Raw genomic sequence first — 13,070 nt, 5'->3', positions numbered from 1 at the left:
CACTGCTGGACTCTAGAAAGAGGTTCCGCAGCCTCCATAGCAGAACCTCCAGGTTCTGTAACCATTTCTTCCCTCAAGCCGTAAGACTCTTGAACGCATCATAACAATCCCCTCAATTCCCCCCAAAATTAGGGATGAAGTAGCTGGAATATACTGATCCGTTGTGGTGAAGAAGGAGCTGAGCCGGAAGGCAAAGCTCTCAATTTACCGGTCGATCTACGTTCCCATCCTCACCTATGGTCATGAGCTTTGGGTCATGACCGAAAGGATAAGATCACGGGTACAAGCGGCCCAAATGAGTTTGGGTCTCTCCCTTAGAGATAGGGTGAGAAGCTCTGCCATCTGGGAGGAACTCAAAGTAAAGCCGCTGCTCCTCCACATGGAGAGGAGCCAGATGAGGTGGTTCGGGCATCTGCTCAGGATGCCACCCGAACGCCTCCCTAGGGAGTTGTTTAGGGCACGTCCAACCGGTAGGAGGCCACGGGGAAGACTCAGGACACGTTGGGAAGACTATGTCTCCTGGCTGGCCTGGGAACGCCTCGGGATCCCCCGGGAAGAGCTGGACGAAGTGGCTGGGGAGAGGGAAGTCTGGGTTTCCCTGCTTAGGCTGTTGCCCCCGCGACCCGACCTCGGATAAGCGGAAGAAGATGGATGGATGGATGGAATATAAAGACAATATAACATACATCCATAAACGTGGATGCATATGCAAAAGTGCAATATATTTATCTATACAGTAATCTATTCATTTATATCTGCACATTATTGCTCTTTTACAACGAGCGAATGCAACGACATTTTGTTCTTATCTGTACTGTAAAGTTCACATTTGAATGACAATAAAAAGGAAGTCTAAGTCTACTGCTAATATCTCTTTCTGTCATTTTAGCAGACAGATATCAGCTTGCCAATAAAGGCTCTTGTCTGAGTCTAAATAGTTTGTACATAAACACTATAAAACTGGACATGTTTGAATAAAGTATTGTAACCTAATTTTATGAATTTGCCTCTTTGGGATGTTAAAGGCCTACTGAAATGAGATGTTCTTATTTAAACGGGGATAGCAGCTCCATTCTATGTGTCATACTTCATCATTTCGCCATATTGCCATATTTTTGCTAAAAATATTTAGTAGAGAACATCAACCATAAAGTTCGCAGCTTTTGGTCGCTAATAAAAAAGCCTTGCCTGTACTGGAAGTAGCAGACCATGTGCGCGTGATGTCACGGGTTGTGGAGCTCCTCACATCTGAACATTGTTTACAATCATGGCCACCAGCAGCGAGAGCGATTCGGACCGGGAAAGTGACAATTTCCCCATTAATTTGAGCAAGGATGAAAAATTTGTGGATGAGGAAAGTGAGAGTGAACCACTAGGAAAAAAAAAGGCGAGGGCAGTGAGAGCGATTCAGATGTTATTAGACACATTTACTAGGATAATTCTGGAAAAATCCCATATCTGCTTATTGTGTTACTACTGTTTTAGTGAGATTATATGGTACCTGAAAGTCGGAGGGGTGTGGTGACCGCCAGTGTCTCCGGTGGGAGGAGGTAGAAGTCTGCAAGCTTCGTTCATTTCTACAGTAAGAGGCGACCTGCCGGTTGACATGTGGTCTGGAATCATGTTCGCTTGACCGCTCTGTTCCATAGTAAAGCTTCACCTTCGGGAATTTTAAACAAAAAAACAACAGCTGTGTTTGTGTTGCTAAAGGCAGCTGCAATACACCGCTTCCCACCTACATCTTTCTTCTTTGACGTCTCCATTATTAATTGAACACATTGCAAAAGATTCAGCAACACAGATGTCCAGAATACTGTGTAATTATGCGATTAAAGCAGACTACTTATAGCTTGGATCGGGCTGGAAAAAACAACCAGTGATGTCAAACACACACGTCATCATACGTGTCATCATGCCGCGACGTTTACAACAGGACACTTAGCGGGAAATTTAAAATTGCAATTTAGTAAACTAAAAAGGCTGTATTTGCATGTGTTGCAATGTTAATATTTCATCATTGATATATAAATTATCAGACTGTGTGGTCAGTAGTAGTGGCTTTCAGTAGGCCTTTAAAATCCTGTTATAAGTTGATATATAGTATATATGCCCTGAGCTCTTATTTTGAAGGTGCCATGAGCGGAAATGTAACCGAGGGTCAATATGTCACCTATACTGTATAAAACTATAAAATAACAAACACGGAGGCTCCAATTTTACACGAGGACCACTTTATTTCCTTTGGTTTCAAAAACTCCGCTCAACCACAACATGTCAGCACTTCTGTGCATTCTACTAACAAAAGTATCGATCAATCAATCAATAGTGCCTTCAAAATAAGAGCTCAGGGCATATGTCCAGCTTATGACAGGAACTTAACACCACAAAAAGGCAAGTCCATAAAAATGTGTTAAAGTATGTTGTTGTCTTCCATGAGAGACAAAATCATTTATCGACACTAAAGAAACGCATTAAAACACGTGCGTTAGCTCGATGCTAACTTACATTCAATTCGCCATAGCGATGCTACTCGCTAGCATTGGCGATTTTATAGGACGAATCTTAACACTTCCAAACAGGAGAATGGAATACAGAAGTAAGACATACTTTACCGTCAAACAAGTGGTGTGTAATAAGCACAATACTCACTGGAAGATGTGTAGCAGGACTGAAGTCAACATGTGTAGTTTGTGGGCAGATGGACAGTTCATGCTCTCTGGGCTACGGCAAGACCACTTGGACAAAATGCATACTTGCAGATGACACCCAGAAGTACAAAAAAATAAACCACAAACACTGAGCAACGTTAGTAAACTCAATATTTAAGGAACTATACATAGATACAAAATCTAAAACAAACATGTTTATACATTTTAAAAGCACATGATCAATTCGCTCAAATAAACTGACCTACTTACTGTCATTGAACGCCACCCCGTTCACCTGGAAACAGGAATTCACATCAGGCTTTATTTCTCATTTTTAACTTAAAGTAAGTTGCATCTTTTTCTTGTTTGGTGTGCAAGACATCATCATCATCATATATTTTATTCCTTTCATGAAAATGCATGTACACAAGCCACGGACAGTTCACACTTTCATTGTTTCTTATACATTTCCATGATCAGAAAGGAGCAGATGGAAGAATAATATTCTTATATTTATCTGCCCCCTTTTTTTTAACACCAATGATTTTAGATGACTTTATCACTGTTCCCTCCACCAATACCCCAACATACTTTTTAATTATCCTTTACACATTTTCACAATGACACATCCAATTAATAAAATCTTGGATTGACTTCCTGCTTATGGTGCAATTGTTGGAATGTTGTTTTCAGGGTTGCCAATGAAAGGGGCAGTCATGACCCAAAGATGTGGAGACAGGACAAGGTAAACATTTGTTATGGAACAACACTAAGGAGTAGTGCAGCAGGGAAGTGTACGGGAAGCATAAACACCAGCAAAGTAAACGATCCAGACACGACTGTGAAGCAAGGCTGTTGTACAAACACCTCTGCTTAGTGATCAGAGGCAGGGGAGTCTCCCAAACCCTAGTCAGAGGCAGGTGAGGAGAGGAGAAGCCGGGGTAAAGTAAATACTGTAACTTATTATTTTCGGGTCTCCCCATGTCTAGCATTAAAAGATTACAGTTGGTACAAAATGCGGCTGCTAGACTTTTGACAAGAACAAGAAAGTTTGATCACATTACGCCTGTACTGTATATACCTTTATATACATATATACATACATATATACCTATACTGTATATACCTTTATATACATATATACATACATATATACCTATACTGTATATACCTTTATATACATATATACATACATATATACCTATACTGTATATACCTTTATATACATATATACATACATATATACCTATACTGTATATACCTTTATATACATATATACATACATATATACCTATACTGTATATACCTTTATATACATATATACATACATATATACCTGTACTGGCTCACCTGCACTGGCTTCCTGTGCACTTAAGATGTGACTTTAAGGTTTTACTACTTACGTATAAAATACTACACGGTCTAGCTCCATCCTATCTTGCCGATTGTATTGTACCATATGTCCTGGCAAGAAATCTGCCTTCAAAGGACTCTGGCTTACTAGTGATTCCCAGAGCCCAAAAAAAGTCTGCGGGCTATAGAGCGTTTTCCGTTGGGGCTCCAGTACTCTGGAATGCCCTCCCGGAAACAGTTCCAGATGCTACCTCAGTAGAAGCATTTAAGTCTCACCTTAAAACTCATCTTTATACTCTAGCCTTTAAATAGACCTCCTTTTTAGACAAGTTGATCTGCCTCTTCTTTTCTTTTTTCTCCTATGTCCCACTCTCCCTTGTGGAGGGGGTCCGGTCCGATGACCATGGATGAAGTACTGGTTGTCCAGAGTCGAGACCCAGGATGGACCACTCGCCTGTGTATCAGTTGGGGACATCTCTACGCTGCTGATCCGCCTCCACTTGAGATGGTTTCCTGTGGACGGGACTCTCGCCGCTGTCTTGGATCCGCTTGAACTGAACTCTCGCGGCTGTGTTGGAGCCACTATGGATTGAACTTTCACAGTATCATGTTAGACCCACTCGACATCCATTGCTTTCGGTCCCCTAGAGGGGGGGGGGGGGGGGGGGTTGCCCACATCTGAGGTCCTCTCCAAGGTTTCTCATAGTCAGCATTGTCACTAGAGTCCCACTGGATGTGAATTTTCCTTGCCCTTTTGTGGGTTCTTCCAAGGATGTCGTAGTCGTAATGATTTGTGCAGTCCTTTGAGACATTTGTGATTTGGGGCTATATAAATAAACATTGATTGATTGATTGAAGGATATAACATCCACAGCCCCAGCCTGACAAGATCAGTCCAACATTGACTTTCATGGCCTTGATGCATCATCCCTGGACTCAACTAAATGTACAGAAAAGATGTTCCTAGGTTGTACTTCAACAACTGCATGGAAAGGGTTGGAAAATGTTGATGAATCTGTTTGAATATTGATCCACTCCATCACATTCTGCCACTCTCCGGATGAGATTTGACTTGCAACACTGCACTCAGACATCCACGCTGCCCCCGGTAGATAAACGGCAGCCATGTTGACGGCGAGTCTCTCGGTCACGTGGTTCCAAGCCAGCAATTAGCATCGTGTGACAGACTAAAGTCGTGTGAAAATAAGAATAATGGAGCTGTCAAGTCGTCAGGATGCACTGGTGATGAGCTCACTTGGCAGCTGCCAGCAAATGTCAGTCCTTGACTCAATTACACGAGTCGTTGAAGTGTTTTGTCACTTTGCTGAAGCCTGCAGCACTTTATTACAGATGCAGAGTGCTTAGTTAAGGTAGATAAGATGTTTAAAGGATTTAGTTGGAATGATTCAATCAATCAATCAATCAATGATTATTTAAATAGCCATAAATCACAAGTGTCTCAAAGGGCTGCACAAACCACATGACGTCACTTTCTGTTCTTCAAAGCAGCCACTGTCCTCCTAATATTTGCACATTTTGTAGATGCCTGTCCGCGGGTATATCTGCAATGTATATAAAAACTATGTCCACACATCACAGACATGCTGACAACGCTCAGGACAATGGTGTGTGTTTTGTTTACTTCCGTTTTCAGTGATCAAAGTCTTTTTTCGGTGGTCAATTTTTCCGTACATCACTTGTCAATAGTGTGTAAATAATAGACTATACATATCGATTCATACTGTAACGACCAGCGAATGAAAATGTTTTATGTTTGTGTGGTTTGGATTTGATGTTAGTTTTTCCCATGTTTGCAAACACACCATCCGTGTCTGAAAGGTGATTGGTGGAGAATGAGGAAGTGTTGTTGTGTGTTGAGGGGAAGCGCGGACTCACGAGACAAAAGTGTTTTTGCACGAGCTAAAACCTGTTGGAATTGTGCCGTTTGTTATCATGAGATTGGTAATAAAAGTTAAAAATAGCACCAGACTTTAGGGCACTACAATATATTCCTTTAATTTGTTTTCTAGTAAAAAACAAAACATATTTTCAAGGTGTGGCGGTAATAAAAATGCTGTGGCGGTGCGCCAAATTCACTTACTTTAAGGGGAAACCCTGTACACATTGAATTAAAGAAAGAAACCATCAAAACATGACCGACTTGGCAAGTCAGTTTGGGTGTATCGATGCTAGTCTGCAACATACTGAAGTAGAATGATTTTAACGCCGTTAAAATAACATCTAAATGGCAGATATTTATCAATAAAAATGTGTAGAAGCTGCTGATTGTGTGTTTGACAGAGAAACAGCTGGAAGGAGATACCGTAGAAGTCCACTTTCCAAGGTACATGTGTACATTACTTCATAAAACTACTGTATTTTGTAGTACGTTCTATCGTATTGTTTTCATACATTGTTTGTAGAACATGTATGTTAAAAGGCATGTTAGCTGTTAAAACTGTTGTGAGAGGACCAACCTCCAATTACATTCTTTTAAATTCCGTTCAATGTGATTAGCATCACCACTCAGCGCTGGTCCGGCAACAAACTTCTAACCACAAACATCACCACATATATTGTTTTCAAATAGGCTATGCAACTTGTTGGGGATGACGTGGTGCGGTTGGGAGGGTGGACGTGCCCGCAACCTGAGGGTTCCTGGTTCGATCCCCAGCTTCTACCAACTGAAAGCCACTACTAGCCACCACGCAGTCTGATAGTTTATATATCAATGATGAAATATTAACATTGCAACACATGCCAATACGGCCGCTTTAGTTTACTAAATTGCAATTTTAAATTTCGCGTGGAAGTATCCTGCTGAAACGTCGCGGTACGATGACGTGTGCGCGTGACGTCACGCATTGTAGAGGACATTTTGGTCCAGCACCGTTCACGGCTATAAGTCATCTCTTTTCCTCGCATAATTCCACAGTATTCTGGACATCTGTGTTGCTGAATCTTTTGCAATTTGTTCAATGAATAATGGAGACGTCAAAGAAGAAAGCTGTAGGTGGGAAGCAGTGTATTGCGACCACATTTAGCAACACAAACACAGCCAATGTTTCATTTTTTACATTCCCGAAAGATGACGGTGAAGCTTTACTATGGAACAGAGCGGTCAAGCGAACACGTTTGGATTGGACCACACACACAAAGTACAGTGTATTATGCAGCCATCATTTCGAAAGATCGTGTTTCGAAGAGGGTCCCTTGCGAAGGGCAGAGATGGGCATCGCCACCACCTGTCGACTGGTGCTGAAGAAACGTACGGGGCCGACCTTCAGGTTGTACAGGCACGACCAAATAATCTCACTAAAACACTAGTAACAAAATAAGCGGATAAGGGATTTTCCAGAATTATCCTAGTAAATGTGTCTAAGAACATCTGAATCACTCCCACTGCCCTGTAGTCTTTTTTTCCTTTTTTTTCCTAGTCCTCCACTCTCACTTTCCTCATCCACAAATCCACAAAGCGCTCTTGCTGCTGGTGGCCATGATTGTAAACAATGTTCAGATGTGAGGAGCTCCACAACCCGTGACGTCACACGCACATCGTCTGCTACTTCCGGTACAGGCAAAGCTTTTTTATTAGCGACCAAAAGTTGCAGACTTTATGGTGGATGTTCTCTACTGAATCCTTTCAGCAAAAATATGGCAATATGGCAAAATGATGAAGTATGACACATAGAATGGAGCTGCTATCCCCGTTTAAATAAGAACATCTCATCTCAGTAGTCCTTTAATCACGTCCGTTGTGTCCTGAGCAAGACACTTCACCCTTGCTCCTGATGGGTGCTGGTTAGGGCCTTGCATGGCAGCTCCCTCCATCAGTGTGTGAATGTGTGTGTGAATGTGGAAGTAGTGTCAAAGCGCTTTGAGTACCTTGAAGGTAGAAAAGCGCTATACAAGTTTAACTCTGTGTGGGGGCGTGGCCGGCGGACCTGCAGCAAAGCTGGGTATGCCAGGACCGGCTTTGAGATCAGCGACAGGTGCGTAGATGGCCCAGCTGGGCACGGTTATCTAATCAACCGGGAAGGAGCACGAGCGAGAGTGAGAGGAGAGACTGCAGAGAAACCATTCGTGTGTTCACTTCTGAGCAAGACGACGGCTGAAAAGCCTGAGAGAGACACTTTGCACGATCCAACACAAGTTCATTGTTGAGCCGTAGTGGTGGAAAAATGTTTGGTGGAAACTTCCAGAAACCTATTTACCATTGTTGCCTAATATGCTGTTTTTGTAATCAAAATAGCCTGAGCCAAAGCTCAATTGGTCGTCCATTTTAGAGAGCGTCTTGAAAGTATTCACAGCGCTTTAACTTTGTTATGTCACAGCCTTGTTACAAAATAGAAGACATTCATTTCCGCCCAAAAACCATAATTACAATGTAAAAAGTTCAAATCTATTAAAAACTTTTAAAAATCACATGTAGATAAGTATTCACAGCGTTTGCTCAACACTTAGTTGATGCACCTTTGGCAGCAATTCCAGTCTCAAGTCTTTTGAATACCACGCCACAAGCTTGGCACACCTATCTTTGGACACGTTCAACCATTCCTCTTTGCCACACCACTCAAGCTCTACCAGGTTGGATGGGAAGTGTTGGTTTTCATCCTGGCACTGAAAAGCATCCCCACACCATGATGCTGCCACCACCATGCTTCACTGGTATTGGTGATGAGCGGTTCCTGGTTTCCACCAAAAATGACCCCTGGCACTCATACCAAAGACTTAAATCTTTGTCTCATCCGACCAGTTTCTCATGCTCTCATCGTTTTGCACCAAAAACTTAGAGTAGCATACACATCCCACACATTCATCATCAGCTTCGGTAAAGCTATTGAACTGATTCCTGCCGTACGCAACACTTTCAGTGTTGGCTTTTTTCACCAAAATGCGTCCATTCTCCCTTTTCTGTCTACACACTGTGTCTGCTTGTAAGTACTCTGTGTGTGTGTGCTGCCGAACATGCTCCCTTTTCTCGTAAAACCTGCAATGTCACGAAGTGGCGAAGGCATGCTTGTTAAAAAAAAGAAAAGAGAACTGGTACTTTTTAGAGGCGGTATAGTAGCGATTATGATTTATTAGTATGGCGGTACTTTACTAGTACTGTAATGTGTACTAGCCTACATCCCTCAGTGGCCTTGTGCTTGTAGGTTGTGAGTTCTAAGAGAGACAAAACTCAAATAAAATTTGAAAATCCAAGAACATATTTTAAAGACTGGTTTTCACTTGTTTAAATAAATTCATAAATTTTTTTACTTTGCTTCTTATAACTTTCAGAAAGACAATTTTTGAGAAAAAATACAACCTTAAAAATAATTTTAGGATTTTTAAACACATTTTTACCTTTTAAATTCCTTCCTCTTCTTTCCTGACAATTTAAATCAATGTTCAAGTAAATGTTTTTTCTTATTGTAAAGAATAATAAATACATTTTAATTTAATTCTTCATTTTAGCTTCTGTTTTTTTTGACGAAAAATATTTGTGAAATATTTCTTCAAACTTATTATGATTAAAATTCCAAAAAATTATTCCGGCAAATCTGTAGAATCAAATTTAAATCTTATTTCAAATTATTTTGAATTTCTTTTAACATTTTTGTTCTGGAAAATCTGGAAGAAATAATGATTTGTCTTTGTTAGAAATATAGCTTGGTCCAATTTGTTATATATTCTAACAAAGTGCAGATTGGATTTATTATTTAAAACATGTCATCAAAATTCTAAAATTCATCTTAATCAGGAAAAATGACTAATGATGTTCCATAAATTCTTTTCTAAATTTTTTTAAAAAGATTCGAATTAGCTAGTTTTTCTCTTCTTTTTTTTCGGGTTGAATTTTGAATTTTAAAAAGTTGAAATTGAAGATAAACTATGTTTCAAAATGTAATTTTTTTTTCTGTTTTCTCCTCTTTTAAACCCTTCATCCATCCATCCATTTTCTACCGCTTATTCCCTTTCGGGGTCGCAGGGGGCGCTGGTGCCTATCTCAGCTACAATCGGGCGGAAGGCAGTGTACACCCTGGACTAGTCGCCACCTCATCGCAGGGCTTAAACCGTTCAATTAAGCGTTTATTTCATCATTTATTTCTCGACAAAAAATCTTCCGTAAAAGGCAAAAAAATGTACGACGGGATCCATCCATCCATCCATTTCCTACCGCTTATTCCCTTTCAGGGTCAAGGGGGCGCTGGTGCCTATCTCAGCTACAATCGGGCGGAAGGCAGTGTACACCCTGGACAAGTCGCCACCTCATCACAGGGCTTAAACCGTTCAATTAAGCGTTTATTTCATCATTTATTCTCTACAAAAAACCTTTCGTAAAAGGCAAAAAAATGTACGACGGGATGACAGACAGAAATACCCATTTTTTTTATATATATATCGATTTATTTATTAAAGGTATATTGAGCAAATTGTCTATTTCTGGCAATGTATTTAAGTGTGTATCAAACTGGTAGCCCTTGGCATGAATCAGTTTGAAAAAGGCTGGTGAGCCCTGACATGGAGTTACAACACGTACTGTACGTATCTGCTGTATTAGGATGTTAAATCTCGCTCTTTAGCCTCTCTGCTGTATGTTGCAACATGTTCTCTCCACTTTAAAGTAGCTGTCTGGCAAAGGCTGTGATTATTTGTCACTTGACACGCACACACTGTGCCAAAAGCTAATCTTTGTGCGCTAATGAAAGGTATCGGCTTCCCTAACAGGCTTTTAAAGAAAGTGAGGGATGGCGTGTAGGACAAGGGAGGGAGGCGTCAATAAGCACATCAGCCTGATGGCCTCTCGCCGCCAGGCACGTACGCCGCCGCTAATGTCGGCCGCCGCGCTCCTTCACATGCACACATCAGCACCCGCAGGCACCTTTCAGGCCCTCGTAAATCTGTGGGCAGCGTCTTTGGCGTGCCAATAAACCGGGAGATGGATGGCAGGTGATGTCTCCACCTTGACCGCGGCTCTGATGGATGCCTGTTTGCACGTCTGTTGCATCAGCATGGAGGCGCCCGCTCGCTGCTGCCGCACACACACTCTTGCAGGTGTTCAATACTTCAACTTGTGCCAGCAAAACTAACATTTCATCGATTTCATTTGCCACAATGTTTCCCTACATTGCAAAAAGTGACATCTGAGATAAAATATGTCAAATAAGGCTGATATTTCAATCAATGTTTACTTATATAGCCCTAAATCACTAGTGTCTCAAAGGGCTGCACAAACCACCACGACATCCTCGGTAGGCCCACATAAGGGCAAGGAAAACTCACACCCAGTGGGACGTCGGTGACAATGATGACTATGAGAACCTTGGAGAGGAGGAAAGCAATGGATGTGGAGCGGGTCTAACATGATACTGTGAAAGTTCAATCCATAATGGATCCAACACAGTCGCGAGAGTCCAGTCCAAAGCGGATCCAACACAGCAGCGAGAGTCCCGTTCACAGCGGAGCCAGCAGGAAACCATCCCAAGCGGAGGCGGATCAGCAGCGCAGAGATGTCCCCACCAGATACACAGGCGAGCAGTACATGGCCACCGGATCGGACCGGACCCCCTCCACAAGGGAGAGTGGGACATAGGAGAAAAAAAAAGAAACGGCAGATCAACTGGTCTAAAAAGGGAGTCTATTTAAAGGCTAGAGTATACAAATGAGTTTTAAGGTGAGACTTAAATGCTTCTACTGAGGTGGCATCTCGAACTGTTACCGGGAGGGCATTCCAGAGTACTGGGGCCCGAAATGAAAACGCTCTATAGCCCGCAGACTTTTTTTGGGCTTTGGGAATCACTAATAAGCCAGAGTCTTTTGAACGCAGATTTCTTGCCGGGACATATGGTACAATACAATCTGCAAGATAGGCTGGAGCTAGACCATGTAGTATTTTATACGTAATTAGTAAAACCTTAAAGTCACATCTTAAGTGCGCAGGAAGCCAGTGCAGGTGAGTCAGTATAGGTATATATGTATGCATATATGTATATAAAGGTATATACAGTATAGGTATATATGTATGTATATATGTATATAAAGGTATATACAGTATAGGTATATATGTATGTATATATGTATATAAAGGTATATACAGTATAGGTATATATGTATGTATATAAAGGTATATACAGTATAGGTATATATGTATGTATATATGTATATAAAGGTATATACAGTATAGGTATATATGTATGTATATATGTATATAAAGGTATATACAGTACAGGTGTAATATGTTCAAACTTTCTTGTTCTTGTCAAAAGTCTAGCAGCCGCATTTTGTACCAACTGTAATCTTTTAATGCTAGACATGGGGAGACCCGAAAATAATACGTTACAGTAATCGAGACGAGGCGTAACAAACGCATGGATAATGATCTCAGCGTCTTTAGTGGACAGAATGGAGCGAATTTTAGCGATATTACGGAGATGAAAGAAGGCCGTTTTAGTAACGCTTTTAATGTGTGCCTCAAAGGAGAGAGTTGGGTCGAAGATAATACCCAGATTTTTTACAGAGTCACCTTGTTTTATTATTTGGTTGTCAAATGTTAGAGTTGTATTATTAAATAGAGGTCGGTGTCTAGCAGGACCGATAATCAGCATTTCCGTTTTTTTGGCGTTGAGTTGCAAAAAGTTAGCGGACATCCATTGTTTAATTTCATTAAGACACGCCTCCAGCTGACTACAATCCGGCGTGTTGGTCAGCTTTAGGGGCATATTTGCTTATTTTCTGTCTGATAAGATCATTCTTCTCACTAAGCAGATTTGATGTTAGAGTCTTTTACTTGTTTGAAGTGTTTTGCTCCTAGAACCAGGGGCGTCCAAAGTGTGGCCGGGGGGCCATTTGCGGCCCGCAGGGCATTTTTTAACGGCCCAACGGCACATTCTAAAAATACAATTAAAAAAGTACAAAACATAAACGGTGTTATAAAAGAGCAAATAGGTGAATTTTAACAAGAAAATGTTGCAATTTTGACTTTAATGACACAAAGCTGCCATGCAGGCTGTTTCTTTCTTAAAAGACAAAAAATAATGAATCAAAATCAAAGTCATTATGAATTATTGATCTATTCAAGGCTTC

General features: G+C 41.1%; 1 long non-coding RNA gene across 1 annotated transcript in view; it reads right to left on the bottom strand.

The window, feature by feature from the left end:
- LOC133568976 (uncharacterized) overlaps window positions 1-2,736 on the bottom strand; it is a 30,435-nt gene extending 27,699 nt beyond the window's left edge. The window contains exons 1-2 of the long non-coding RNA XR_009809718.1: window positions 2,650-2,736; window positions 1,502-1,660 (exon numbers count right to left, since the gene is read on the bottom strand). This is a non-coding gene — a long non-coding RNA (uncharacterized LOC133568976). The remainder of the gene's footprint in view (window positions 1-1,501; window positions 1,661-2,649) is intronic.
- Window positions 2,737-13,070: the final 10,334 nt, after the last annotated feature.

Source organism: Nerophis ophidion, linkage group LG14 (genome assembly GCF_033978795.1).
Source record: "Nerophis ophidion isolate RoL-2023_Sa linkage group LG14, RoL_Noph_v1.0, whole genome shotgun sequence".
Lineage (NCBI taxonomy): Eukaryota > Metazoa > Chordata > Actinopteri > Syngnathiformes > Syngnathidae > Nerophis > Nerophis ophidion.
This window is presented reverse-complemented; position numbering and strand designations above follow the sequence as displayed.